Here is a 16,625-nt window from a genome sequence, read left to right on the forward strand (position 1 = left end):
TACATGTATTCTGCTTAAACCTGGACTTTTGGTCCTGTCCTTTGTGCGCTTCATAGTTTTTGTCATAAGAGGCAATGGGAACAGTAGTCTGGTTCTGAAAAAAATAAGCTAATGCAGAACTTGAGGGGTTTTCTCTGTTGCAACACACAACTTTACTTGTACTAAATTGATGAAAATAAGGAAGGATTAGAAAGAGGCAGTTTCAGGATGTGTAAAGACATCCAGACTACAAAGCACAGGGTGCCAGCAAAAGAATGTCAAATATGTGCAGCAAAAAGCTTTTGCAGATACAAGTTCTGTAGCTAATTGCTTAATTGCTAATTTTTTCTGGAATCCACTTGATGTATTTATGAATACAGCCATGTGACTCTTGAACACACACTCAAAAATGAAGTTCTAAATTAGAGATAGTATCCAAAAAACTAAAATAACTTCCACTTCCCCCCACCAAGCATTTGTAGCCCCCTTATCAATCAACACAGCCCATTCTTTCTTTTCCACTCAAAGAAAACCCAAGCTTTGCTCTGTGACCTACCAACCAGCCAGCCCACATTCTGATGGGACACCTTGGGAAGCAAGTTACAGTTTTCATGCCCTTCTGCTGATCTCGGCCTCCTGGTCACACATGAAGGGAGAGGTGTTTTCGTTGGGTATCGAGGAACCAAACCATTTAAAAGCCCACAAATTTGAACCAGCGTATAACACTACACTTGAAAATGAACTGGAAGTGAGGGCAGACAATGGGGCACAGATGTAAAGAGATCCTGGTGAGAAACATCCCATTAACAAGTGAATAGCTACTGTATGCAACAGGTGAAATTTCCAACCAATCTTAAGATGCAGATTCGTGTAAGGTGTGTTACCGGTAATCAGTAACCCAATAACGGAGATACTGCTGACAGAATGGGCCTCTAAGCATTTCTGCATTTAGACTATGATATAAAGACCTGAGTGTGCATTTTAGTTACACGGTTTCTTGAACTGATGGGACAGACAGGCTTCTTTCCTTCCACTGACTAGAATCTAGTGTCAAACCCAGTTGTGAGACTAGTCTGGGCTGTAAGAGCAAACAGGGCACTACATATAAATACTGACACTACACATAGCCACAGGGAAATAAAAGTAAAATGGAAAGATAGCTGCTTGCAGTACCTCTGTATTCCAAACTATATCCAGGATTTCTTTTACCCTTATGAAGAAGAAATTTCAAGTAATGTACACAAGCTGGGAAGTCATACATTTGGTATAATAATTTTACAAGTCTTTAAAAGTTTTATACATAAACGTGTCAATTGATAACCTCGTATTTTTCCTATAGTATCAGCAGGGTAATAAAATCCACAGAGCTTACTAAATTGGTAAAATTAGTTGGGTGATAAAGTCTGTGTTCCAAGTTTCCATCTCTGTATGTGTGTGTGTGCATGTGTGTCTATGCACGTGTGTGCATGTACATTCCAGTGTTTTTGCATGTATGCGCACATATGTATTCATGGCACAAGAGAAAAAAATCAGGCAGACGACTGATTTCTGCTGAATCCAGTGGTTTTAATCTCAGTGAGCAAAGGCTAAACAAATGCTGGTAGTGGGGATGCCTGGTTTCCTTCTTTGTTGAACAGATTGACCGCTTTTTTTTTTTTTAATATGTAGTATTGCATACCAGCCAAAAAGAAAAGACATAACTAAACTAGCATTGATGCTGGCTATTCATGGTCTAGTTAAATAGTTTTCATGGGAATGATCTAGGCAGGTTTTATACAGATTTACATGCGGGTTTCTTGTATTGAGAATACAGTCAACACGATTCAACAAAAACATGAACAGGACTGAGAAAACAAACATGAATTCTGCTGTTGCAAGGTTCACAGGACAAAAATCACTATGGCAAATTTTGCAAGAATAAATATCAACATTTTTGCATTTGAAAATGTTTCCGTTCATTCTTTAGCCTTCCTGTCAGACTCCAAGGATACTCTGGACTTGCTGCACTTTGCACTTTGTCCAGAAGCTGTTTGGTTACCAATGCCCCTCCGAAAGTGAAGTCTTCTCTGTGAAAACTACATACAATTTGGCTGGGGAGAGAACAGAGGCCTGAACAGCTCTTTCCCGAACAAAGGATTTCTTAAGTGGAAGAAATTCTCTTCGTCTCGCCTGAGTGGCTAGGCTGACATCCGGGGAAAAAGAAAATCCTATTCCCATTGTACGCTGCTGATGGAGAGCCTTGTGCAGTCTTAATTGTTCTCTGTCTGTCTGCTATCTGACACCTTATACAGAATGGTACATTTCAAGTCCTCTTCCAATTTTTGTCTTCTGACAGGGATCAAAAATGCCTTTTCATATATGCTCTTCCACATTTAAAACCCATGGCGACCCACTTTTCAGGAAAATCAGCAAGGTCCCTTCCTCAAAATCCCATGCAGAGGCCCACAGCTCTGACTGTCTCCCAGTCGGATTCAGAATCATTTCCCTTGGGTCAGTGCTTTGTGCTGTCCATGACTGGCAAGAGTCCCTGGGTGGGTTTTCTTCAGTCATTTCTTTCTCTTGTCTTCACTGCAGCCCATCCATTTTCCTCCAGCTTTTTCTTTGATCATCTGTGCTTGCGCTCTTCTCTTTCTTTTTTCTCTTCCCAGTTCACAGTCTCCAACATGCAATTTCCCCTTTTTCGCATGCTTTTCGCTCTTGTCCAATCCCTTCACCTCTCTCTCCCTTTTCTTCTGCACCTTCGTTTGCTTCCTGTTCTTCTGCTTTTCTTCCTGCAGCAGATTATTAAGAACTGTGAAGCCTGCAGCCACAAGCTCTGCCTGATTAGGCAACCTGAAATGATAGCTGATATATTTTTTTAAGCAAAGCCAATCCTCAGCTTTCCTTCTGTGAAGTTAACAGAAACTGGGTGTATTCACTACCATGTCCTATTTTTGGGCCTGGGTATGTTTTCAGGAGCTTAATATTATTCACTTGGCTTTAAAATTTTGGTCATCATCTCCGCTGCATGAAGATATTATAGATAGGAAGGTTTACATGTGGGGCTTTCTTCCTTCATTTCAAATCTGTATGCTGTCTAACCAATGCTTATTTACATCATACAGAATACATCAAAACACCATTGAGAAATGAACCTCATTCCATGCAGCAGTCCACATCAATCTTCAGGAAACAATGGAAGGAACTTCTATGTTGCACATGCTTCATTTTCAAGCACACAGATCTCTTAAAGTCCTGTCCTAGCTAGATCAAAAACGTAACCCTGGCAGTAGGTTGCAAGCAAACGCCTACTCCCAGTCACTGTGACTTTCTCCAGCCGTCACAGATTTGACCATCACCCACTTTCTCTTGCATGACAGGACCCTATGCCATGAACTGTCCTACCCTTGGCCTCCCTGAGTTTGAGGTAAGCCATGTGAAAGGACCCAATTCCCATCGCACAAAAGAAGAAATGGTATAATCTACAATGTAAACTGAGAGAAAGCTGAATACCGCCTTGTGAGGGTTGGAGCTCTTTCAAGTTTTAGATTTGCTAAAAATTCTGTCATGTCACATATCATCTATTTCATCCTCTTTCCCAAACTTTTGCACCTTTTTTGAGGCTTGGGCTTGATTCCTGCAATCCTCCAGGAGAGGCAATCATCACGTTTGTTTCCTTTATTAGCATTTGTCTTAAAGCCACTAGCACATGTCTAGTTCTCTCTCATTTTTTTCAGACTCCCAGATGTCTATATTTGGCTCCAGCAATCTGTGTTTCAGAGTGTTTGTCATGTGTCAAGTTAAGATTATAACTTGGACCATCTAGAACTGAAGAATTTGGATCCAGCATTCACGAGGGAGGACAGGATACTGTTTTCTCAGGAGGAGAAAAGCTAGCTGGCACGTCCCCTGCCCCACCAATTCCCATCTTCCCTACAAATAGGCCAGCAGAAAGACTCTGTGCTGGGGTGGCAAAGAAAGGAGATCCACTGGCATCATGCTCATATTTGATGTTTCAGCCAATCCTGGCTTGGACACTGGGAAAAGATTTGAGTCTAGACAGGTCTGGCAAATCTATCTATTATACCTCATCAGCACTCTGCTGTCGGTATGAAATGCAGAGTGTAAAGCAGATCAGAAGAATTGTTGACTAAGCAGAGTAGGAGGTTCATGAGTAGTCTTCATTGAACATGCACTACGTAATATATCTAGGCATTCTCTATGCTTTAGGTGGGTTATGGTATTATTTAATGTAAACCTCAGCAATAAAAGAACACACTCGTGTTCTTTCAACAAATGTCTGGCAAATATCTTTTAACAAATATATGGCACTTTGTAAGAATCTAGATCCACTCAGCCTCATAATACGTTCATGGATCATATCAGAACATATAGAACAGCACTGCAGATACAAAGCCATGTGGATACTTTTACTCATATTACCTTCAATTTAGTTGGCACATGCTGTAGTAGCGTTCAAGACATGGTGAAGCACACTTCATTACAAACTGGCAACATAAGATCACACTGAAGGTCTGTGGTTTTTTAGAGCACAAGCTGGAGTGTGCACCATGCTGAAATATAGGCAAACCTACCTTCACTTGAATTAACCTTAATTAGCCAGATTAAATCTAGCTGGATTAAGTTTATGTTACTCAATCAGGAATCACATTACTTAACTGTAGTGGCTCTTTAGCAATACTTCTCAAACTAAACATTTATGTGTGTCTATAAGCATGTGTGTCTGTACGCATGTGTGTATTTATGTATATACACGTGTGTGCCTGCGTGCATGGGTATACATCACAGCAAGAATTCAAGGCACTTTGCCCCAAGGAACGGTACTGGCGTGTCTTTGTGGAATCAGTTACAGTGCTGATCATCAGCTTACGGGTGTGTTTTTAAAAGCATGGTTTGTTTTTATATTCACCTCAGCCTGGATTTTAGTTTTTATCTGTGAACTTCCTCCATGGAGGAATGAGATGGATGTAGAAAAAAAAGATCGATTTAAAAATTGTTGCTTTGCCTACAGTATTCTTATAGCATTTGTGGACATTGATCAAATCTTAAGGTTCCATTAAAAAAATGCCATCAATTTTTTATTTTTTCAGAAAAGGAAATAAATCTTTAAAGAAGATGATTGCTTAATTAATCACAGGAAAAAAGTGAGACTAATGCCTAGGAGTTTGGTGATTAAGAGAGAACAGAGCGGAGGACTGGATAGCTTCAAAGAGTGCTGGGCAATTTTTGCCTCAATACAGACTGATAGCGATGGAGAGTCTGTGGGACAGAACCTGACTCATGCCAGCCCATGTTTTCCCTGAATTAGCTGTCATCCTGTTGACTCCCACCTATCACTTCTGGCAAAACCAGTGATGAGAGACAGTGTAGGAAAAACACTCAGCATTTACGTAGTGCCTAGCCAGCACATAGCCCAAACCAGAATAATAAAAGCAGCTTAAAGCTGAGCCTTGAAGTTGTTCTGTGTTTCGCAGGGGGTAGCTGGGCTCCTAGTCATCTTGGTGCATTGCAGTGACAGTCACAAATGGGGCCTTCTCCAGCCATTGTCTCACAACTGGCCCAACCAAGTGTGCTTACTTACAAGTCTAGTGCAATATCATTTAATGACACTCACTAAAACAAATTGCTTTTCAAGACAGGTTCTTAAGGCATGCAGGTAGGTAAATTACCAAAAAAATCACTGTGGCAGCTGGTGGTAGTTGTCATCTCCCTCAGCAGAAGAAGAGTGGTCTTACTTAAGAAGATGAATCTGCTCTCCCTTCCCTGCGTATGAGATCCTTTTGCTTTATCAGGAATGAAATGCCAATGCAGAGCAGGAATTACATTTCTGGTACTATAAATGAGACTGCTTTCTTAGCATGTTTTCTAGGGAATGTTCATCAACTAAAGTTATCCTAAGGACAGAAAAAGTTCACAAGGATCTTCTTACAATTGGAGATCTTCCTGAGCAGAAGGTATGGACACAATGCCAACCACCAGTAATACCCTCCTTACGAGCAGGAACTCCATAGGTGTCATACAGCTCCTCAGCCTGGAAGCATATGTCACCCCATGATGCATTGCCCACTCTGGCATAATTTAGGTTTTTTCTTAAACCTTTGCTCCTGTAGCCATATTTTACAACTAGATCTCTACTTTCAGTTTAGAAAACCTTCCTAGCCCCTCAAATATTGCAGCCCTACAGGACTAGAAATCAGTATAATAATTATATTAAATCATATTCTGAAGGAAATCTCATGGGGAGATCTTACTCGTGATGTCTGAAATGTGCAGTGATCACTGTTACATTAAAAAAAAACATTTTTGCCCTTACTGCAGCTACTGCTCTTGGACTTTAATCGGTATAAATGAAAAAATGACTCTGATGTGCCCCTATCATGATCCAAAAGAGACCAGAGACTCCTTGTATTTGTGGTGTTTGGCCTTCTGACTGTTTAGCTGACAAACTAAACAACCCACATTCCTGGCTGGGAGGAGACGTGCCCCCACAGCACTCCTGTGGAGCCGGTTTGCACTGCTCCCCAGTCACCACCATCCCTGGGTTCAGCGACCCCAGCTGCAGGTTCCTCTGCAGAAGCACTGGGATGTGCTGGTGCCACCTTTGCTTCTCCCAGTCCGTAAATGCTCTGCCACCTGCTAGTCATCCCCATGGTTTTCCTTGTTGTGGTCTGTCTCCAGCAACAAGGGCTAGAGCTCTGTCTGGCAAAGGATGGAAACTACAGCAGGGTTTTCACTAGACAACTGTCAACTTATTTACAGGCTGTGTATTAGTTAATATAATTAAGACATTGAAGTTGTAAATTAAATAGTATAGAAGACATTTTGCTGGCATAAGATCTGCACAGTGTTTTCCATACACTTGCTTATGAAGCATGAAAAATGAACAAAATGTACAAATAGAAGTCAAGATGCTCAGGGCTGCTGAAGGGCTTTACCAGTAGTATATTATTTCTGTTCTGATGAACTTTCAGGACATTTCCATAATGGATAGTTATGAACTTTTCTTCCTTCCTTTCCTTCCCCTTTTTTTAAGTGATAGCTGCCAAATTTCATAAATCCTATAATGTTCTGCACTGTAATTAGTCTGGAAGCCTGTAATTGTTTAAGTTTAAGCCAGCAGATAAAGGCTGCCAAACCACTTGAGCAGAAAAGTTGTATTAATGGCTTCATATTATCACTTGCTGATTTATTTAATCTCTTTCGATCAAATTGTGATTCTCAAACAAAAACAAGAAAAACTCGAGCGGTTGTTTTTCACTGCGAGGAGGAAATGGGCAGAATGGACACACACACAGAGACAAAAGGGCTTTTGTGGCAGAAAGGGTGCATCGATAGTCTTGAAGGTCAGTCATGATTCAAAGGAAAATATGCTGTGGGAAGAGTTATACTCAGTAATGACAGCTAAAATTATACAACATTTGGTTACAACCAAAAGGCTTCCACTTGTGTTCCTGCACTGTGGTATCCTGGGACACCATTCTCACTTTTAAATGAAAAATAGTACACTAGTTTTAGCTATTAGAAGTACACTAATCTGCACTGTTAACGGTTTTATACCATTAACATGTCTCCCTTCACATACAGCTTGTTCCTACGCTTTGCTAGCTGGAGTAGCAAGAGTTTAGCACTGGCTGTGAGAAAAGATGAGAAGTGTATTGAAAAAAAGAATATGTGTCTTTGTCGGCATTATTTATAAGGGTTAGAGCAAAGGTCCTTTTAAAAAACACCGAAGACAAAATATTGCAGGGTTCATATGTTATTAATGGCCTATGTGTTGGTGTGCACCGTTTATATAATGCTGTCATTCAGATATTCTGTCACCCCCTTGTACAAGATACTTTTACAGTAAGCACAAACAGAGGACAGCTCAAAACCATGATAGAGGAAGCAGTCTATCTAGCTGCTATTACTTCATCTTCAAGGAGTCAACATTGCATGCTATACATAAACTCAGCTCAAATGCATCTATTAAGAAGTCATTTTACTAGTTTTAGAGTAAACGCACTCAATTTTTACAACCAGTGTTACAGTTTCGTCTTACACTTTGTAGCATAGCTCCCCGAATGAAAGCTTTATGGTTCCAGTGCAACTTAAGCACATGTCTAAGCTTAAAAAAATATGGGAGTAATCTCATTAATACTAGATTACTCTCTGCACTTGAATTCAGCATATTCTGAAATTCCTTGATGGATCAAGGCCTTTGAGAGGAGAAAGTTATACTAAAGGTTTGACATCAATAACTTACAAGGAGATGGTTCTACCTTTATTGCAGACAGCGATAATTACACTCTTTGGATTCACTTTTTGGGTGTGGTCAATGGCACTCATTGAAGGAAACATGGATTTGCCACCAAAGCTAAAGGAACATTTCCTTTTAATGACAACTCATGAGGTTTTAACACTTGTTTTTATTCTGGGAGGGAGTGAAAGCAAAATCTTTCTAAAATTTTCATATGAAGAAAATTGTGTTGAAGTTGACTTTTTCAACAGGAGTTTGGATACAGAAGAGTGACTCTCTTAAAGTTTTAACCATTAAAATTCTGCAAAATATTTTGGCACTTACTGAAACAAAGATGTTCTGCCTAGTTCTTTTTCTTCCACAGCAAATTGGCTAAAATTTAGAAAAGCAGAGGCTCCACCTGCTACGTGCCATATCTAGGATCTCCAACTCAACAACACACGTAAGCATAGGCTTTTAAATGAGATTAATTTTAATGGCTTTATGGATATGGTTTTCTGATTCAAAGCCAAAATAGCCAGATTAAATTTACCGTGATTTTTAGGGTTTGTGTTTCAAATAATTGAAAATTTTGATTTTGAGGGTTTGTGTTTTAATTTGAACCATCACTCTGAACCTGATGAGTAGGCAAACACTGACAAATCTGGAAAATAAACACATTCCATGAAACAATTCTTTTCTGATGGTTATTTGTTTCATAAAATAATATTCAGGTGTTGTGTAAAAATAGTAGCAGTATATGTTAGTTACTAACCAGTAGTAACTGTTTATTATAACTATCATATATGTAAGCCTTAATAGATATATTCAATTAAAAAAGGAGAAAAAAATCAAAGGCACTTGCATGTGTAAACAAGTTATAAATCCTGTTTCAAAATGAAATTTTTAAAAGCTGTTTCTTTACATCTGGGAAATTGAACTTTTTATAAAAACTGAAGGACAAAAGAGGTATTATTTTGGATTTCTGATGTTTTAGACTTTCTTTTAGTCACTGATTTTCCATTGAAAACTGTTTTCACAAACATTTTTTCTCTCTCCTCTAGCCACCTGACATTTATAATTAGAACACCACTGTTTTGATAAGATGTGATTTCCTCTCGTACATTCCTAATATACATCTCTTCATGTATGAAAAACACTTTGATATCAACATCTTTAGCACAATTCATTATTGTACCTCTCGATAGGTAGAAGTATGAAAGTATCTTTTTTTAGTGGCTCAGCTTAAGATTTCTACATTGTTAAAGACCTACCAAAGGGCTGTTTGGAAGACTGATACACAGACCTTGTACAAGGCCTTCTACCTCAGTAGAATCTTATCCTTTATAAAAATAGCTACATAACATTGGATTTCACACATACAATCAGATAGAGCTTGGCAAACTATACCATATTGCTGATGGGAAGCAAAGTATTAAGTACATATTACACAACATTTAATTTCTTGCATGATATAGATGCAATAGAGAAGCAATTTAACTAGGTGGTATAAAAAGTGAAAAAGGACAGATGCAATATAACAGCACATCAGGAGATTTTGGTAGGGTCTGTAAATATTTTTTATAATGTCTAACCATAAAGAGACCGTAATCTGCTGAGGGACAAGCATCGGGTCATTGCATCTTCCAGCGCATGGGAGAGAGGGGTGGGCTAGAAGAGGGAGCCATGCTCCAAATAACATCATAAGCATTGAGCTATGGGAGCCACATATCTCTCGGACAAGAGACTGGGAAGATGGATAAGTCAAGCCAACATACTTGCAAAGCATTAAAAGGATGAAGGTCTGTATATTGGACCAGGTCAGCAGCACCCAAGCATTACACACCTACAGAGGCACAGGAGCTTCTGCACGTACAGCACACTGTGGAACTCGGGTCAGGGCTGCCATAAACACTCAGCCAAAAGAGAAGCTATACAACCGAGGAAGAAGACTTTCATTTTGCCTCTCATTGCAAAATGACTTTTGCTTTGTTATGGCACCAACCGGCAGAAGATACCCGATTGCTCAGCCTGGATCCCCATAAAATGGGGATCCTGTATAAAATGGATACAAAGCCTAGACCATTTCCAAGCACCAGCTCTGATGTGAGAATGTCTGTTGATTTAATTATGATTTAATGACATGCACTGAGGTTTGTCTGATATTTTGAGGTTCTCCATACAAGGAAAAAAATGTCATTGGAAAGACTAAATTAATTAGATAGCATGTGCAAACAAACTACCCCATTTGTGATTATGTCCAGGTGAGACTTTGTTATTTTACTTGAACAATTAAAGCTTCTCCATATGATGCTCCTCTTAGTGCTGAATTTTTTAGTACTGAGCAATTTGAAGAAAACAAATTAAAGCAGAGGATTTAGGAGAAAGCCTCACAAAATCCCAAAGATGATTTTTCCTTACCAAACTCAGGTGGTATTCAAAAAAAGAGAGGTGGGGGAAGCGAAAAAGAGAGAGTATCATCTAAATTCTAGAAAAAAATTAATTACTAAAATCTCAAAAGCCGCAGGGGAGACATATGCCTGTAATCAAATTCTGGGAAACAAGTCCCTGCAAACTCTCGCATTTCAACTTCCAACTCACTACCCTTTCATGTTCATTTTGTGATGAAGTGTGAGTCTTATAAAACAAACAAACAAACAAAAATGAGTTACAAAATTTCCACTCTTCCATGCAACTGAAAAATCCCCCGAGTTCAGAACAGCGAAGCGAGCTGCCTTCCAAACTATTCAGAAATGAGGTAATGGCTTTGCGATTTCATTCCTTTGGTTAGAGCAAAGAATAGAAGCTGGGAAAAGAGAGTCTCAAAAAGTGTGCTCTTTATCCCCTCCCCGTTGGCTGCCTTCTGCAGCTTTCAGCCTCAGGAATGCAAGGGATGATGTAGTGCAGCCGGTATGTACAGAAACACTTGCAAACCCATTGTACTTAATGAGACTTGGAAACCAGTCGGGACCAGGGCACTTCTTCTTGTGATGCTTTTCATCAAGGCCACAAAGAGGGACAGCGGAGAGGCGTGAAATGTTACATAGTTTTTGTAAATATTTAGGGCAGGATTTTTAAAAACTAGCCAGCTGATTTTCAAACACCCTCAGCTCCCCAGAAGCTCCTGCTGAAGTTCCCCGTTGCCTTCAAGGATCATCTGTGACTTGTTCCAGATCTCAGCCTCAGGGACGGTGCTACTGCAACACCAGCCCAGCAGACAAGCAGTCAAAAAGGGGGAGATGCAGAGCAAAACTCCCCATACAGAATGAGAGTTAGTGGAAGAGGGTGTTATTTTGAAGGATTTGGATTTTATTTTCTGCTTTACACCCAGCTCCCTCTGTGCTTGTCAATTCTACAAACATTTTAATATTCCTGACTTCACAGTTCTTCACTGTGTAAACTCTAACACTACCAACAAAATATTTAGCCTTAGGTTACACCAAAATCTTCTTATCTGGAGAAAAATGGGTCAGGGGGGTTGTGTCCAGCCTTTGCAAAAGTGTAAAGTGGCCTGAGCTAAGCCCAAGGTGAAACAGACTTAGCACAGCTACATGAGAAGTACATAAGGTGCCCACATAGTGATCAGTCAGCATTGTCCAAGAACTTATTTCCAAAGTCCACCGAAGAGATAATTCAGGCTTCGGGCGTGCGGTGTTTCATTTACTAAAGGGCACGTTCATACCACTGTCTATGTGTATGTGTTTGTAAATATATGCATCTATAATTTATGAGCCACCTATTTAAGATTCTTGTCATTTATCAAGATGCTTTTGAGACTTGATTCCTTATTTTGCAGACCAAATGTTAACATTTGATTGAATTTATTAACTCAATTAAACGAGAAGTGTTCCACATTAGAAAGCATAATGTCGGAATTAATCCCCCAAAAATGTGGTGATGCTTTAACTAATATCCTGTGACCTCTTGATACCCTCCGACACTGTCCTGATGAGCTCAGTATAAATAATCAGATCAGAGGTTTCCCGGGGAGCTCTCTCTAGATGATATCAGATGTCTCCTCAGAAGGGATGTAACCCTCCTCTCTTGGCCAGGAGAACTGCAGAATGCCCTCCCTGCCTTCTCCCAGCTCTCCAGCCCTCCCTCCATCCATGCCTCACAGTCGTTTCTTAGCAGAACAAGGCACTAAACCTAGCTGTGCTGACCTTCAGAAAAATATTCTCCTTGCTGACTTTGATCCCAGAAAGAAGCAGGATGCAAACACTGGAAGATTGTTTGAGCGGGTTGGTAGATGGCCACAATAAGAACAAGCACCTGGGAAAAGAAATCCAGCCACACACCCACAACCTAAAAATACCTCTTTGATATTAGTAACCATCCCGAAAAAAAAAAAAAACCAACTTGCTAACTTCTAGTGATCGAGACAAGTGGCTATTCCTTTGTCAAGATTTGCCAGATGCAGTCCAACTTTGCACCAGCCAAAGCAGCAGCACTGAACGTAGCCCATATGTGGACAGACTGCCACAGAATCCAATCAAGGCAGTACAACCCATTACTGACATTGCACCACCGTACTATCTGCCCTGCCCCTCACCTAGAAACTGGAAGTCAGTTAGAAGTGTGACCTTTGTCACCAAGTTTTGTCACCAATCATCTCCCAGCCCAAGCTCTCCTTGTAGGTAGGCTGTTCCAATTCCAATAGAACAGGACACAAACTCATTAAAGGCAATGCATGCAACAGATTTTCTTATAGCCTCTGCAATTTGCAATCTGGTAAGACACCAGAGGCAGTTTTTGCTGTGCAACAAGAAAGAATCATTAATCTATTCTCAGACTAGCGCAAAATTCTTGAACACTTGCATTGGGCAGTGCTAAAGGTCCAGACACCATGCCAGTATAACAACAAACTGTTCCCCCACGGTCAGTCTTTGAATGACATATGAAAATGTTCATGGATTCTGCCAAAAATAGAAGAGCAGAGAATTTGAGGGATCTTTCCTCTGTGCCTAGAAAAGAAGATGAAACATGCAGACTCACCTTGACTTTAACCTTACCATAACCTTAACTGAGCTAAAGAAGGCAGTTATAAAGGCTACAGAGAACAGGACACATCCATAATAGAGCTCCACAAGCATCCAACGTAATCTAATAACAAACATCCAAATTCCCATTTTGCATGATAAATCCCAGGAACTCCTCTGGCCGGGAACTGAAAGACCCTTGGTGGAAAGAGGCATCCCCACTATCCTTAGGACAGATCACGTCTCAGCTTCCTGAGCTTTTCAGGCATCATGTTGGTTCCTTGATGGCTTAGACAGGCCACAGCTGCCAGGGGCATGTGATTCTACAAATATAACACACTCCTCAGCCCAAACATGTAAACTGCCCTGAAAAGAATGATAAAATAGAGACAAGCTGTAGGAAGAGTTTCTTTATGGAATTTTAAGGACTCACAGAGGCCTGGCTGTATTCTCATTTCTTTCCCCGTTCTGTTATTCCATAAACATCTGCTATTAGCTACTACTGTAGCCAAAATATTGAATTCAAATTATCATTGTTTCATTCTTAAATTCTTATGGAATTTGCCATCCCAAAAAAGTATTCTTTAACTCATAATTTGAGATTATTGTTAATACCAGGTTTGCGATTCCTCAGAGAAAGACTTTGCATGCCTTGTTGATGCCTCGCTCCACCCAAGATGAAAGTAAAAATTTCGTATCCTGTGCACATTCTAACAGCAATAATAGTTAGAACACTATATATACACTGTTGTATATATAGTATATATGCATGTACAATATATATACTATATACATAAATCAGTATTCTTATGATAATTTCCATATTTTATCTCATATAAGCCCCCTGCACGACATAAGATTTTATGAGTCCTGAAGGACTACTCTCTTTCCATGTACTGCTCCTAGTCAGCCAGAAGGAACCAAGTCTATGCACTATTGTCCTTTAATATGAAAAAAAAAAAAAGTATTGATAACTAATTATTTCCCAGAGCCTCCTACCAGGTCTTTCCCACTGCCAGTCTGGGTGACTCAGAGATGTTTAAGGGGGAGCCACTGTTCTGTTGCAGTATGAGTCCCAAACATAGCTGATATGTTAACTGACTTGGTCATGAGAAACACGTGAGCAGCTACCATCAGCTTTTAGTGTGTATGTCCCTGGGTAGGTTAGGCCTAGCACGTAGGACAGCACTTAACCCTATCAGACTATGTTTGCATGATAGATACTTATGATGCTTAAAGCATCTTTCCATTGTCATGTCTATGTCCTGACTAGTCTTTGACAGAATTATCTCTTTTGTTGAAGAATGCTCTCAAAATTGCAGAAATTAAATAAATCCTTTTGACACAATCCACTAAATCTCTCACCTTGCTTTCTTATTAAGGCTTCTTTTTTCTAGTCACCAGCAGTGACTAAAAGTCTCATTGAGTTTTTACCTTTCCGCTGTTCTCTTTGAGAACTATTTACTGGCTTTCAGCCCCAGTGAAAAGAAACTCCCATTTAACAAATGCACCATATTCTATAGTCCAATCAATACCAACCCTCTTTACTGATCATTTGGCTTAATTCAGAAGAAAAGATGTCATGCTTCACATAAATCACTTTTTTTACTCAAAAGAATCCCTTATTGAATAAACTGTAGTGTCATTTCAGTCAACAAAAATAGAGCACAAAGATTCTAGGCACCCCTTGGTAGTTTGCATTATTTATCCACCTGTAAAATGATGTGATTCTGATGCAAATGAAATACATTTTTAACTTGCATTTTCTCTTCTAATAGAAAATTACTACAGAAGGCTAGAAATGTCCCTATTTATGTAAGTGGACTTTCAATTACTGTAATCCCACAAGCACTGTACATGTATATATGCGCCCACATTCATTCACAGTTCTAGCAAAATTGAACCCATTAGGCGATGCTTCACTTTGTTCTTGTTGGCACTGCCATTCAGGTGCTTTGATTAAACAAGCAGATCAAGTCCTCCTAGAATGACAATTCAAAACCATTCACTCTCAGCTTTTAGTTTGGATCCAGGTTGGAAATATGACACATTGCAAAATCACACTGAGCCAGATTTATGGCATAATGTAATAGATGATTCACCAATACTTTTGCTCGTGCCAGACTGAGACAACAGACCTTAAATCAGCGATCAGTGTCAGGTTTGGAACTGTATGGTCTATCTTAAAAAATAACAGAAACAAAACAAGAAGTGTCTACAGGACATTCTTTTCAGTTGTGGAGACACAGAAGTACCATGATACAGACACTAACATGGAAGCCGTAATTTCCATATTTATGTAAATTATCTACAGTAGCTTCAGGAATGTAAACACATGAAATTTCCATGAACTCCCACATGCTGTCTGAAATATGGACAAAAGGGATAAAATCCTACCGTACTTCATCTTTAGGGATCAGCAAAAAAGGTATGTTTCACATGACAACTATAACTGCTAAGTAGTAAGCTGCATAAGCATTCAGGGCACTCAGTGCATCTCATTTTAAGCAACTGTGTGTTTGAGTTTGCCAATAATATGTTCTGAATTCTTCTACGGATACTGGAAGTGTGTGTGTGTGTGTGTGTGCGCTGTCATAACCTATCTGCCCAAGCATGGACTGTCTTGAAAGATTAAGTGTACCTATTTTGAACTGGAGGCTGCATGCCATAATTTTTAGCTAACCCGTTTCCTTCTTAGTGAAAACAGAAATAAAAATATATTGTGCACACTTCATTGCTAGAACCTTTGACCTCAGCTGCCTGTCTAGCTGAGACTGTGATGAATGCTTTGTGTCTCTTCATTTTTAATTGCTCATAAATTGTTATCCCATGAAACACAAAACTAGCCTTGTCCTCATTTTAGTAGGGGTTGGAGGTCAGCCTAACAGTAATACAATTAAGGAGTGTCTTTGTGTGGGGGTGTGGGAGTGAGGAGGGCAGGAGGGTTACAGAAGGTTGTGGTAGTGAAAGATGTATTCCTTTCCAAGGAAATACAAAGCAAATTCCACACTTTCAAACAAAAGTCTTTAATGTTTGACAGTGTTGAGAAAAGCTCCTGGGAGGGCATTTAGAAGGGCAATAAAGTAGACCTGATTTTCAATATCTGTATAATCATTCTTAAACATACATGTACACATGGCTGTATATGATAGCACCAATCTTCTCTTTGCAATGGCAGACTTAATCCTATGGGTCAAATTTTACCCAGGCATGCATGTTCCGACTTGCTGATTTCAGAAGAAATGATAGCCTACCTTTGACTTCTCTATAAAATAATCTAAACCACATCTGTGAAGATAACACTGCAGAGTTACTTTCCTCTGGTTAATCTTCTCTCAGTTGTCACACATTTCCTTCATGTTCTTGAAAAGCTGGACTACTCTTAATTCAAATAATATAGAGTATGCCAAGACACAACGATATCTTTCACCTTCAAAATGTCTGGTAAT

This window comes from Haliaeetus leucocephalus, unplaced genomic scaffold (genome assembly GCF_000737465.1).
Source record: "Haliaeetus leucocephalus isolate CR32 unplaced genomic scaffold, Haliaeetus_leucocephalus-4.0 Scaffold384, whole genome shotgun sequence".
Classification (NCBI taxonomy): Eukaryota; Metazoa; Chordata; class Aves; order Accipitriformes; family Accipitridae; genus Haliaeetus; species Haliaeetus leucocephalus.